Raw genomic sequence first — 14,056 nt, forward strand, 5'->3', positions numbered from 1 at the left:
TTCGTATTCGGCGGCTTCGCACTGCGGGCCGACTCGTTCAGCCATCTGGAGCAGATCGGGAGCTACGCCCCTGGCCATCAGGTCGGGTTTGGAAGCTTGAACTACACGGCCGACATCCGCGGGGACTTGATCTTCGACGGATTCGAGCCACAATCGGGCGCGCCGCACTATCATGATGGGCACAATTTAGCTCTGTCATCAGACAACGCCCAGAGCGTCGCTCAGGTGTCCGCTCCGACCATTAGCTCGGAGCCCACTATGCCAGTCGGAGACGGATGGTTAGACGCCACCCCAGAAACTGCAATCTTTACGGTGATAGAGCCGGATACTAGCCTAGTCCCTCGCAAGGCCCGTGATTCCGAGGTGTCGGACTCTGATCCGGACTCCGTAAATCCCACACCTCTCCCGGTCAAGCCCGATTGGGCCCCGGTCATGGAGTTCACCGCCGCGAATGTCTTCCAGCACTCACGTTTCGGCAACATCCTGAATTCGTTAAAGTCTCTCTCTTTGTCAGGAGAGCCCTGGCCAGACTACGGCCAACACTGTTGGGACGCGGACGACGAAGAAATTTGTAGCCCACCCACCACCCACTTTGTAGCCACTGTCTATGATTTAACCGACATGCTCGACTTCGACTCCGAAGACATCGACGGCATGGACGCTGATGAAGGGGACGATCAAGAACCTGTGCCTATAGGGAACTGGAAAGCCACCTCATCATATGACATATACATGGTGGACACCCGTAAAGCGGAGGATGGCGAGGAGAAAACGGAGGATGACCCCTCCAAGAAGCAACCCAAGCGCCGATGTCAGCGGCGCCGCTCTAAGTCCCGCCAAAGATAAAACGGCGATTCCGGCACCGGAGATAACAATACGCCGGACAGTGCCGAAGACAACCCCCTCCAGCAGGATTCAGTGCAGGAGAACGAAGGAGCCAGCCCCCATGAGAGAGCGGCCGACAAAGAGGATGAGGACGACAATTACATGCCTCCCTACGAAGACGAGGCAAGCCTCGACGACGATGAATTTGTCGTGCCAGAGGATCTCGTCAAGCAAGAGCGTTTCAAACGCCGACTCGTATCCACGGCAAGCAGCCTCAAGAAGAAATAGCAGCAGCTTAGAGCTGACCAAGACTTGCTAGCCGACAGATGGACCGAAGTCCTGGCGGCCGAAGAGTATAAACTAGAACGCCCATCCAAGAGCTTCCCGAAGCGCAGGCTGCTTACCCAGCTTGAGGAGGAAGCAACTAAACCTATATCACCAGCGTACGATGCGCCCGATCGGCCACCCCGTGGCCGCGACAGAGAGGCCTTCAGGACCTCGACCCAAGCCGCACCCCGACACCGCTCAAAACATACCAGAGTATGGGGAGACGCAACAGACCTGCGAGACATCTTGGAGAATAAGGCAAGGCAAACAAGATCGATCTACGGATCGCATGGGCGCCCCGCTTCACGTGACGCTAGCCGTCACGCCGAACATAATAAGTATGGCCCGGCCGAATACAACAGACCAAGCTCGTCCGAGCTGCGTCGTGATATAGCCCAGTACATGGGCGCCACACACCTGCTATGCTTCACAGACGAAGTAATGGATCATCAAATCCCCGAGGGCTTCAAACCCGTAAACATCGAATAATACGATGGCACAATAGATCCTGCGGTATGGATCGAGGATTATCTCCTTCGTATCCACATGGCCCGTGGTGATGATCTACACGCCATCAAATACCTCCCGCTCAAGCTTAAAGGACCAGCTCGACATTGTCTTAACAGCCTACCAGCAGAGTCAATTAGTTGTTGGGAGGACCTGGAATCCACATTCCTTGACAACTTCCAGGGCACGTATGTGCGACCACCAGACGCTGATAACCTAAGCCACATAATCCAGCAACCATAGGAATCGGCCAGACAATTCTAGACACGGTTCCTGACAAAGAAAAATCAAATAGTCGACTGTCCGGACACCGAGGCCCTTGCTGCCTTCAGGCACAACATCCGAGACGAATGGCTTGCCCGGCACCTAGGACAGGAAAAGCCGAAATCTATGGCAGCCCTCACGACACTCATGACCCGCTTCTGCGCGGGCGAAGACAGCTGGCTGTCTCGTAGCAATAACGTAACAAAGAACCCTGGTAATTCAGATATCAAGGACAGCAATGGCCGGTCACGTCGCAACAAACACAAGCGCCGCATTAACAGCGACAATACAGAGGATACGGCAGTCAATGCCAGATTCAGAGGCTCTAAACCCGGTCAACGGAAGAAGCCATTCAAAAGAAACCCTCCGGGCCCATCCAATTTAGACTGGATACTCGACCGCTCGTGCCAGATACATGGCACCCCCGAACAACCAGCCAACCACACCAACAGGGATTGTTGGGTGTTCAAGCAGGCAGGCAAGTTAAGTGCCGAAACTAGAGACAAGGGGCTGCGTAGCGATGACGAGGAGGAGCCCCGGCCGCCAAACAACAGAGGACAAAAGGGATTCCCCCCGCAAGTACAGACGGTGAACATGATATACGCAACCCACATCCCCAAGAGGGAGCGGAAGCGTGCTCTCAAGGATGTCTATGCGTTGGAGCCAGTCGCCCCAAAGTTCAACCCATGGTCCTCCTGCCCGATCACCTTCTATCGAAGGGACCATCCCACCAGGATCCGTCATGGCGGATTCGCCGCACTGGTCCTAGACCCAATTATCGACGGATTTCACCTTACCAGAGTCCTAATGGACGGCGGCAGTAGCCTGAACCTGCTTTACCAGGAAATAGTGCAAACAATGGGCATCGATCCTTCACGGATTAAACCCACAAAGACAACCTTCAAAGGTGTCATACCAGGAGTAGAGGCCAGCTATACAGGCTCGGTTACACTCGAAGTGGTCTTCGGATCCCCGGATAACTTCCGGAGCGAGGAGTTAATCTTCGACATAGTCCCATTCTGCAGCAGCTATCATGCCCTGCTTGGACGAACCACATTTGCAAAATTCAATGCGGTGCCGCACTACATATATCTCAAGCTCAAGATGCTAGGACCTCGCGGAGTCATCACGGTAAACGGAAACACCGAACGCTCTCTTCGAACGGAGGAGCACACGGCGGCCCTGGCGGTGGAAGTACAGAGTAGCCTCTCAAGGCAGTTCTCCAATCCAAGCGTCAAACGTCCGGACAACGTCAAGCGAGCCCGAAGTAACCTACAACAAATCCGGACAGCACGTTTCGAGCAAGCATAGCAGTGCGGCCCCAACCCCACCCCCCGCCAAATGGTGATACTAGTACCACGCGTACATAATTACGCCTTAGATATACCATGGGCATAAGGGGAGGGGCACAACAACGGCACGCCCAGAATGCGGCTCAACCGCACTAAGGGGCTCCCTATTTCGCCGTTTTCCTTTTTACACACTTTCATGACCCAACTATTCGGAAGGCCTGTCTGGCAATACATTCGCCGAACCCACGATGCAACAGCCAGGGAGAGAGCAAGCCACGTCAAAAGTCCAGGTGGTCTCTATAACGAGTTTAATACCTATTTTACTTACAATCCCGCAGCTTGCCCCTGGAGGGGAACATGTCAAATACTCCCATCTCTTGCTTACCGCACTTCTTGTATCGTTCTGCTTTCGCAGCAACCCTTTTTAATGAACAATATATAGCTCTTACCTATTATTGTACTTATCTATTTTTTATAAATATGTTCAGTCATGACATTCTGCAACCGTACACTTTGGTGCGGACAATACACCAGGGGCTCACAACACCCCATAAGATGGTGTGAGAAGACCGAACACTCTCACGAGTGCGGCACCCCGAACTTATAGCACTATATGCATCGGCTCCGAATCATGTCTTTGGTCAATAGTTGGGTTTGCCCGGCTCCCATGTTTTGGTACCTTACGTTATGCATTGTTGGCTAAGGTAGCGCTGGGAGAACTACTACGATTGTGCCCCAGTTGAGCTGGGTTAACACCTCAGTAGAGAAAGCTAAAACTGACTGTCATGATAGTGCGAGAGACCGGTCGTTGTTCGCGAGGTTTTTTCGAGTCCTTAAAGACTTATGCCGCTTCAAGCGAGGAACCGGACTTATCTGGCCTAGGCGTGGATAGCGCCCCGAACTCGGTCTTCCGAATACTAGGGGCTTCGCCGAAATTTAAAATTATAGAATTCTATGGCTAAGTGAGAGTGATAAAGCATTATAAGTCCGACGGCCTGGTTCATTGTGCTGAATGCCTCCCTAGATGGACCCAAGAATGGGAACAAGAGCGCTCAGGTTTATCCCGAACACCCCAGCACTCGTGGCATGGGGGTCGAAGCCGACGACTTGCATCTCTCAGATTTGATAAACGGCCGCACAGAAGGTAATATTTTAAATTAACAAGTGTTTCTTAACGCATATGAACAAAGCTTCAGCGTACATGATAACAAATGCGAGTTTACTCAAAAATTACATCTTTGGAGCACTCATCCGCTATGCGGCGAGCACCCTTCAGAACGCCATTGTAATACATCTCGGGTGTACGATACTCCTTGCCCGGCGGTGGCGCATCCGTCAACAGCTTCTCCGCGTCTAGCTTGCCCCAGTGCACCTTAGCATGGGCAAGGGCCCGACAGGCACCTTCAATACAAGCGGAGAGCTTGATGACCTCAATCCACGGACATGCATCCACCAGCCGCTGCACCAGACCGAAGTAGCTCCCAGGCATGGCTTCTCCAGGCCATAGCCGAGCTATGTGGCCCTTCATGGCCTGCTCGGCCACCTTGTGGAGCTCGACCAGCTGCTTCAGCTGGTCGCTCAGGGGCACCGGATGATCGGCCTCACCATACTGAGACCAGAACACCTTTTCCATCGAGCTCCCCTCTTCAGCTCGGTAGTATGCGGCGGCATCAGACACACTACGGGGCAGATCGGCGAACGCTCCTGGAGAGCTCCGGATTCGGGTAAGTAGCAGATAATTAACTTTTATATTTTTGCTTTGCATAAAGAATTCCTTACCCGCCGCTATTTTCTTCGTCGCCTCGATCTCAAGAGCCAAGGCAAGCTCGGACTCTCGAGTCTTCGAGTCACGCTCCAAACTCTCGTGTTTTTCCACGAGAGCCTGGAGCTCTTGGCGCACCTCTGCCACCCGCACCTCCTGCTTCTCTCGCTCAGTGCGCTCCAAGGCCGCACTCTTTTCGGCCTTGGATACCGCCTCTTTCAGGGTCGCCACCTCGGTCGTGGCTCCTGCAACATTAACGTTGGTCCTGTTATTATTTTGCAACCAAGTATTTCTATATACATTTACAGGAGGTACTATGTACCCTCTTTATCCTCGAGCTGCTTCTTGGCACGGCCGAGCTCGCTCTCGGACCGCTCGAGGCTTTCCTTCAATGCATTGACCTCCGCAGTCAGTGCGGCAGAGGTCAGCAGCGCAGCCTGCATTCCCATATTGACATATTTCTATTAAACTCCTGCGTATATCTTTTTAGATCCTCAGCTCGGCTTTTGTTTCCAAACACTGAACTGGGCATCAGGGGCTACTGTCTATGCGGTAATATTTTTTATATATGTTTTTGAACACATACCTCAAAGCCCGTTAACAGGCTTGTGCAGGCTTCCGTCAGCCCGCTCTTGGCGGACTCAACCTTCTGAATCACCGCACTCATAACAGTGCAGTGCTCTTCGTCGATAGAGGTGCCGTTGAGCGCCTCCAGCAAATTTTCCGGTGCCTCCGGGTGGACGGAAGTCGCCGGCGCTGCGGACTTTCCCTTCTTGTGAAGGCGCCGCCTATCGGGCTCTGGAACCACTGATGGTTCCGGAGCAGTGTCCGGCCCGGGGCCGTACTTAGATCCCTCCGGGGTTTTACCCCCTTTGTGCCTAGAGTCCGCAAGGTCGCCTTGTGGCGCCTCCAGGACCACCTCCTCCTGGTTTAGTCCCTTTTGGGTCTCCACCTCGGCGTCGTACGTAGGGAGAGGGGAGAAGGCCGTCGGAAGTGAAGCGCTATTCACATTCGACGAATCCAACGAGCCGCTTGTCGAATCATCGAGCTGGGCCTTGGGCGGACTACATGATAAAATTCGGTGTCAGAAAATGCCAAATAATGGAGGGGCGTCATAAGTTATTCAGATGACCGGATGCTTACGATTTTTCCAGGGGCTTGACCCTGGATGGCCATTCCTCCCCGCCGTCTTCCGCGTCGGAGGTGTAGTCCGGAAGGTGGGTTCTCCCTTTCTTGGACCCTCCGGCCTCCCCAGTTGGGGCGGCCTTCCTTTTCTTCCCTTCCCCTGTTGGAGGGGGAGAGGCTTCTTCTTCTTCTTCTTCCTCCTCCTCGTCTTCAGAGGAGGAGGGTGCTTCGGGGTTGTCGTGCGATGAATCCGACACCCCCAGGCGCCGGGAACTCTTTCGAGTCCCCGTGGCCTTCTTCTTGGCCTTCTTCTCCGGCACCACATGAGGTGCCGGGACCAGCAGCTTCGTCAAGTGGGCGTCTGCTGGGTCTTCGGGCAAGGGAGCCGGACAGTTGATCTGTCCGGCCTTTTTCTGCCAGTCCTGTTAAGGAGATGGGAGTTTCGATCCCGCAATGAAAAACAAATACCCCGTAAAGGGAAAATCAAGCTTACCGCGCTGGCTTGGCGCTCGGCGCAGAATCCGCGATCCTCGGTAACGGGAGGGAAGACCTCGGAACTCTTGAAAAGCACCTTCCAGGCGTCCTTGTGCTTTGTTTCGAAGAGCCGGGATAGAGTCTGGTGCTGGGCCGGGTCGAACTCCCACAAATTGAAGTCCCGTCGTTGACACGGGAGGATCCGGCGGAAGAGCATGACCTGGACCACGTTGACAAGCTTGACCTTCTTGGTCACCAGGTCTCGGAGACATGTTTGGAGTCCGGTCACCTCTGCCGGATTGCCCCACGACTGGCCCATCTCTTTCCAAGATGTGAGCCGGGTGGGGATGCCGGATCAAAATTCAGGGGCCGCCGCCCATTTAGAGTCACGCGGCTCGGTGATATAAAACCACCCCGATTGCCACCCTTTGATGGTTTCCACGAAGGCACCCTTGAGCTAGGTGACGTTGGCTATCTTTCCCACCATGGCGCCTCCGCATTCCGCTTGTCGGCCTTTCACAACCTTCGGCTTGACGCTGAAGATCTTCAGCCATAGGCCAAAGTGCGGCTGGATGCGGAGGAAGGCCTCACACACGATGATAAACGCCGAGATGTTGAGGATGAAGTTCGGGGCCAGATCGTGGAAGTCCAGGCCGTAGTAGAACATGAGCCCCCGGACGAATGGGTGAAGAGGAAAACCCAGTCCACGGAGGAAATGGGGAAGAAAAACAACCCTCTCATGGGGCCTGGGAATGGGGATGCCCTACATTCGGAAGCCGGTGTGCGATGTCGTCAGACAAGTATCTGGCCTTCCTCAGCTTTGTGATTCGCCCCTCCGTGACGGAGGAGGCCATCCATCTGCCTCCCGCTCCGGACATGGTCGGGGAAGGTTGAGGTGGGAAGTGCGGGCTTGGGCGCTGGAGCTCAGGCACGCAGGGACGGATAAGCAGAAGAGGAAGAAGGCGTGAATGGAAAGGGCGGATTCTTACCCCCTTATATGGGCGGCCAAAACTACGAGCCCCCCACCGGCCTAATAAAACTCACTTATCCCCCAAGCACCGCGGTTGATGGCGCGGTTGGGTTACCCACGCCCGTATTGATGAGAATCCCGGAATAAGGGGACATGATGTCTTCTTTGACAAGACGTGCCAAGAAAACCGCTTCGCTAAATGCGCTGAGGTGGAACCGTAAAATGAATAAAAGGCTGGCTTTGGCATGATGTCACACCACGGAATACGTCAGCAGATCCGATCGATAGAAATATTATTCTCTCTACGGTGGAAGGTGGAACTTATTTTGCAGAGCCGGACACTATCCTGGTGTTCAACATCTTCTTTGAAATATTCGGAGGAGGAACTCGCCTTGCAATGCCAAAGACAACTTGCACGCCGGACTCGTCTTCATTGAAGCCTGGTTCAGGGGCTACTGAGGGAGTCCTGGATTAGGGGGTGTCCGGATGGCCGGACTATAACCTTTGGCCGAACTCCGGGACTATGAAGATACAAGATTGAAGACTCCGTCCCGTGTCCGGATGGGACTTTCCTTGGCATGGAGGGCAAGCTTGGCGATATGATATGAAGATCTCCTCCCATTGTAACCGACTCTGTGTAACCCTAGCCCTCTCCGGTGTCTATATAAACCGGAGAGTTTTAGTCTGTAGGACGAACAACAATCATACCATAGGCTAGATTCTAGGGTTTAGCCACTCCGATCTCGTGGTAGATCTACTCTTGTACTACCCAAATCATCAATATTAATCAAGCAGGAGTAGGGTTTTACCTCCATCGAGAGGGCCCGAACCTGGGTAAAAACATCGTGTCCCTTGTCTCCTATTACCATCTGCCTAGACGCACAGTTCGGGACCCCCTACCCGAGATCCGCCGGTTTTGACACCGACACCGCTTCTAAGGAAATCTGTGTCTTCGGACCCCCGGACTTGTTTTCGGTCGTGGGTTCCAGACCGCGTGCATCCATGCCCATCGAATCTGATTGGGCCCCGATCATGGAGTTCACTGCTGCGGATATCTTTCAGCACTCACCCTTCGGAGACGTGCTAAATTCATTGAGGTCTCTCTCTCTATGAGGAGATTCTTGGCCGAACTATGTTCGGCTCGAGTGGGAAGCAGGCGACGAAGAAATTCGTTACCCACCCACCACCCACTTAATAGCCACTGTCGATGATTTGACCGACGCGCTTAACTTCGACTCCGAAGACATTGACGGTATGGACGACGATGGTGGAGAAGAACAACAACCACCGCCCACAGGGCGCTGGACAACCACCTCCTCATATGATATATATATATGGTGGACACCCCAAAGAGAACAATGGCGATGAGGTTATAGAAGATAACCCCTCAGGGAGGAAATCAAAGCACGAGCGTCATCAGCGCCGCTCTAAGCCCCGCCACAGCAATATCGGCACAGGAGACGCAAACAATCCGGATGCTGCCGAAGATGAATACAACCCTGATCAGCCTGCCTTTGAACAAGCCGAATAGGAGCACGGTCTGATCAGCCCAGAGGAACAGGCAACAGACAGATACGTGGGGGATGACAACTACATGCCTCCCTCCAAAGACGAGGTGAGCCTCGGCGACGATGAAGTCGGCATGCCTAAAGATCCCATGGAGCGGGAGCGCTCCGAGAGCCGGCTCATAGCCACCGCAAGAAGCCTAAAGAAGAAGCAACATCAGCTACAAGCAGATCAGGATAGGCTAACAGACAAACGGACTAAGGCCCGGGCAGCCGAGGAATATGGACTCGACTGTCGAACACAATATTATCCAAAGCGCAGGCTACTACCTCAATTCAAGGAAGAGGCACTAAAGCTCGGACGACAGCCTAAACCCCGCCCCCAACACACTACGGCCAGGGGCTACACGCAAGACAAAGAAAGCATACTAAACAACAACATAACAAGCACCCTGGGCACATCAGCAGCCAGGAACAGCATCCGCAAACCCTGGTACAACAAATATAAGTGTCCGAAGACAAGGGACGACACCCAGGACATGACAGTCAATACAGGAGCCCGCAGCCCTCGGTCCGTTCAGCGGGAGAAGACATTTCAAAACATGGGCCCCTCCAGCCTGAACCGCATACTTGACCGCCCATGTCAAATTCATGGTACCCCAGGAACGGCAGCCAATAATACCAATAGAGAATGTTGGGTCTTTAAACAGGTCGGCAGGCGAACGCCGGAAATAGTAAGAAGGGGTCCCAGGGCAAGAAACCCAGATCATCAAACATCAGAGGGCAAAAGAAATTTCTTCCGCCAACCAAAGCCGTGAACATGACAAACACCATCCATATAGGAGCAGATGTACACTCTTCGGGACGTCACCTCAACAAAGCAAGTTGCCACGTCGTATAAAAATACGACCGATCATCTTCGATCAACTAGACTGTCCGGCCAATATCAACCAGAGGTATTCCCCTATTGGCGTGACAACAGTCCAAACTTGTTGCACAACGACACAGTGCGCCAGATAGCCATTGATCACTCGAGGATCAGACCCACTAAAAAACTCATTTCAGAGTGTCATAACAAGGCGTGAAGGTCATTTAGGCCCCGCCACTCTGGAGATGGTCTTCGGATCACCGAAAGATTTCCATACCGAAGAATAAATCTTCGACATTACACCTCTAGGCAGTGGCTATTCAGCACTGCCAGGATAAACTGCGACTCAACGCATTATAACACAATGCCTACGGCAACCTTAAAACACCAGACCCACGTAATTCCCAGGACAAGACCGAACTTCACCTCGGTGCCAAAAATATTCGGCCACCTTAGTAACAGAAGCAGCGAGTCGCGGCTTTTTCAATCGAACCTTGATTTGACAGCCAAACTCCCGGACACCGATAAAGGAGTCCGAACTACTTCACGATACCTCAACCTGATCAGGGTTCAAACAGACCCTCCGGCACAAGCTGGATGGGCCACATCCCACGGCTCAGCCGCTGTGCAGCACACACACACCTTTAGCATTTTTTGCAGGTTTGCCTTTACGCATGACTGGACCGGCGACATGGAATCAGCTTGGACGCACAAAGGGGGTATCTTCACCACACCCGAATACAATCCGGATACTACGTTGGATCTGTGCACAGCTCCCTACCGCCCATTCCCAACAGGTTCTGCCGTCATGCCTCTCTTTTATAACATGCACCGTACTCATACGCATAGCCGTATTACTTGAATACAACATGTAGAGTCATTTGACGCTTACATGCTATCATTTCTCACCGACATTTTGTCATCACGGCATCTGAAACATTGTGTCATGCCTAAAAACGCCAGGGGCTTCATTGTGCCCGCACTATGGCAACAAAGTCCGACCACCTTCTTGGTTGTTCGGCACCCCGAACTTATATCATTATATGCATCAGCTCCGAATCATGTCTTGGGTCATTAGTTGGGTTTGCCTGGCTCCCATGTTTTGGTACCTTACATTCCGCAATATCGGCTAAGGTAGCGTTGGGAGAACTGCTGCGATTGTGTCCCGGTTCTTCCGGACGAACACCTCAGCAGAGAAAGCCGAAAAATGACTGTCATGATAAGGCGAGAGCTGGTCAGCTGTTCGAGAGGTTGTAAAATCTTTAAGGATTTATTCCGCATAATGCCATAATAAAATGCAGAGTGCGAAGGATCGATCTATTGATTAGGCGCTATTAGAGCCCCTCGTGCGGTCTTCCGAACACCAGGGGCTGCGCCTCCCATACTCGAATTCCTATGGCTATGTGAGAGTAATAAAGCCCTATAGTCCAATTGCCTAGTTCGTTGTGCTGAACACCTCCTTCATGGACCCAAGAATGGGACAAAGAGTGTTCATGTGTATCCCGAACACCCCCGTAGGTCCTACGTGGGGGCAGAAGCCGACGACTGGCCAACTCTCAAGACTAACATATAAAACGGCCGCGCAGGAATAAAATTTACACATAACAGGCACATACATAAAAGTGACTTGGTTCCTCCTTACAAAGGACAGCACAACTGCCTTTAGGGAAAAATAATGTCTTTCGCACATTGCTCTGCCACAAGGCGGGCCCCTTTCAGGACACCATCATAATATAATTTAGGCTTGCGGTGCTCCTTCCCCTCCGGCGGCCCCTCGGTCATAAGCTTCTTAGCATCAAGCTTCCCCCAGTGCACTTTTGCACGAGAAAATGCCATTCGTCCACCTTCTATGCAAACCGACCACTTAATGACGTCCAGCCGAGGGCAGGCACTCACAATTCGCTTCACAAGCCTAAAGAAACTGCTCGGAATGGGCTCGGCGGGCCATAGCCGGATAACCAAATACTTCATGGCTAGTTTGGCCGCCTGATGCAGTTCGATCAGCTGCTTCAGCTGGTCGACAAACGGCACCGGATAAGTCAGCGCCAAATACTGCGACTAGAAGAGCTTCTCCGTAGTTTCCTTCTCCTCATCTCGGCAGAATTGGGCAGCATCATATATGCTGCATGGCAGATCCGCAAACGCCCCTGGAAAAATCAGGATTCAATGGGTCACCATGAATCTTCTCTGCGATCGCATACAAATCGCTTTGAATAAGAAAAACCCTTACCAGCCGCAATCTTTCGCGCCTCCTGAATATCCTTCAGAGCAGCCTGGGCTTCCTCCCGAGCATCATTTGCGGTCTGGAGAGCTTGGACGAGTTCAGATTCTTTCAATAATAGACTCTGCTCCAATGTCTCGCTTTTCTTAATGGCCTCCTGAAGCTCTTGTTCAGCTTCCATGACCCTGGCCTCATGCTTCTCGCGGAGAGCCTGCTCCGCGGCTGCCTTCTTTTCGGCCAAGGAAACAACCTTCTTGAGCGCCTCAATTTTGGCATTTGCCCCTAGAGTGCATGATATAAATGCTTTAAGTTAGACACAACTACTTACTTGTGCTAAAACTTACTAAAGTTTCAACTTACCTTGTTTATCCTCCAGCTGCTTCTTCACCCGGCCGAGTTCCTCTTCGGCCCACTCCAGACTCTGCTTGAGTCCGGACACCTCCGTAGTATGAGAGGAGGCAGTCGCTGCAGTCGCCTGATTCATAAAGAAATAGATATATGTCATTAGCTAAGTCTCCTGCGGACGGAAATTTGATCCCCTGTCCGGTTCCTGACCTCTCCGAACAGTGTATCAGGGGCTACTATCTATACTATGACAGTCTTCTAACAACTCCTAAAACATACCTCCAAGCCTTTTATAAGGCTGATGCAAGATTCATTCAGTCCTCTCTCGGTGGCCTGAATCTTTTCTATCACCACGCCCATAAGGGCGCGATGTTCATCAATCATGGAAGCGCTCTCTAGCACTGTCGATAGGCCGCCCGACACCTTTGGTTTGACAGAGGTCGCAGGTGGAGCAGGATCGCCCCCTCCATTCAAGATGGGCTGCCTGCCTGATCCCGGAGCCTCAAGGGTCTCCGGGACTGTGTCCGGCTGTGGGCCGAATCCAAGATCGCACCCGCCGTCGACATTCATGGGAACCGCCGCTCCCGCGTGTCCGGCCCCCGAGCTACGCCCCCTGGCTCAGGTACTTCTGGGACGACACCTCGGTGTCACAACCAGGCTTTGGGGAAGGGGCTCTTGGAGGTGTCTCGCTCTCCAAGGCATCGGAACTCAACGAATCCTCCGATGAGGACTATTTGGCAGGAGACCTCGCCGGACTATAAAAAGTATGGTGCAAATCAAAATATTACACTAGTAATTCCGGATGCATGGACATGTTCAGATTTCATGCACTTACGAGTTTACCAGGGGCTGGGCCCTGGGATCCAACTCTGGGCTGCTATCGGTAGCCGTGGTGGACGCCTCGGGGATGAGTGTTCTTCCTCTCTTAGGCAAATCTGCCTCTAGGGATGAGGTGGCTGTCCTTTTCTTCCTCCCCCTCGTAGGGGACTCGTACTCTTCTTCCTCCTCGTCCTCTTCCTCCTCCTCGTCCTCTTCCTCCTCGTCGTCCTCTTCGAAGGTGGGATGGTCACTGGAGTCTTTGGACTTCGTGTCTGAGGCACCGCAACGACGGAGGCCGCTCCTGGTCTCCTTGGCCTTCTTGTTGGCCTCTTCCTTTGGCGCCTCATAAGGCGCTGGGACCAGCATCTTCGTCAGAAGTGGTCCGGTCAGTCCTTCCGGCAACGGGGCCGGACAATGAATCCTCCCCGCCTTCTTTGTCCATCCCTGAGGTAATCACGGAAAAGCACATTAAAAACATCTCCCTCGGGACATACGAATAAAACATGCGGATGGCCAAGACATAATGATGACTTACCAGACTTGCAGGGTGGGACAGTTGGTACCCGCGGTCCGCGATGGAGTCTGGCCACAGTTCGCTGGACTTAAAGAGCAACTTCCAGATGTCCTTGTGCGAGGAGCCGAAAAGCTCCCGCAGGATCTGGTGCTCGGCCGGGTCATACTCCCACAAATCACAGCTTCTATGCTGACAGGGAACGATCAGGCGGACCAGCATCACCTGGATTACGTCAACA

The sequence above is a fragment of the Triticum dicoccoides genome, chromosome 1B (genome assembly GCF_002162155.2).
Source record: "Triticum dicoccoides isolate Atlit2015 ecotype Zavitan chromosome 1B, WEW_v2.0, whole genome shotgun sequence".
In the NCBI taxonomy this organism is placed as follows: domain Eukaryota; kingdom Viridiplantae; phylum Streptophyta; class Magnoliopsida; order Poales; family Poaceae; genus Triticum; species Triticum dicoccoides.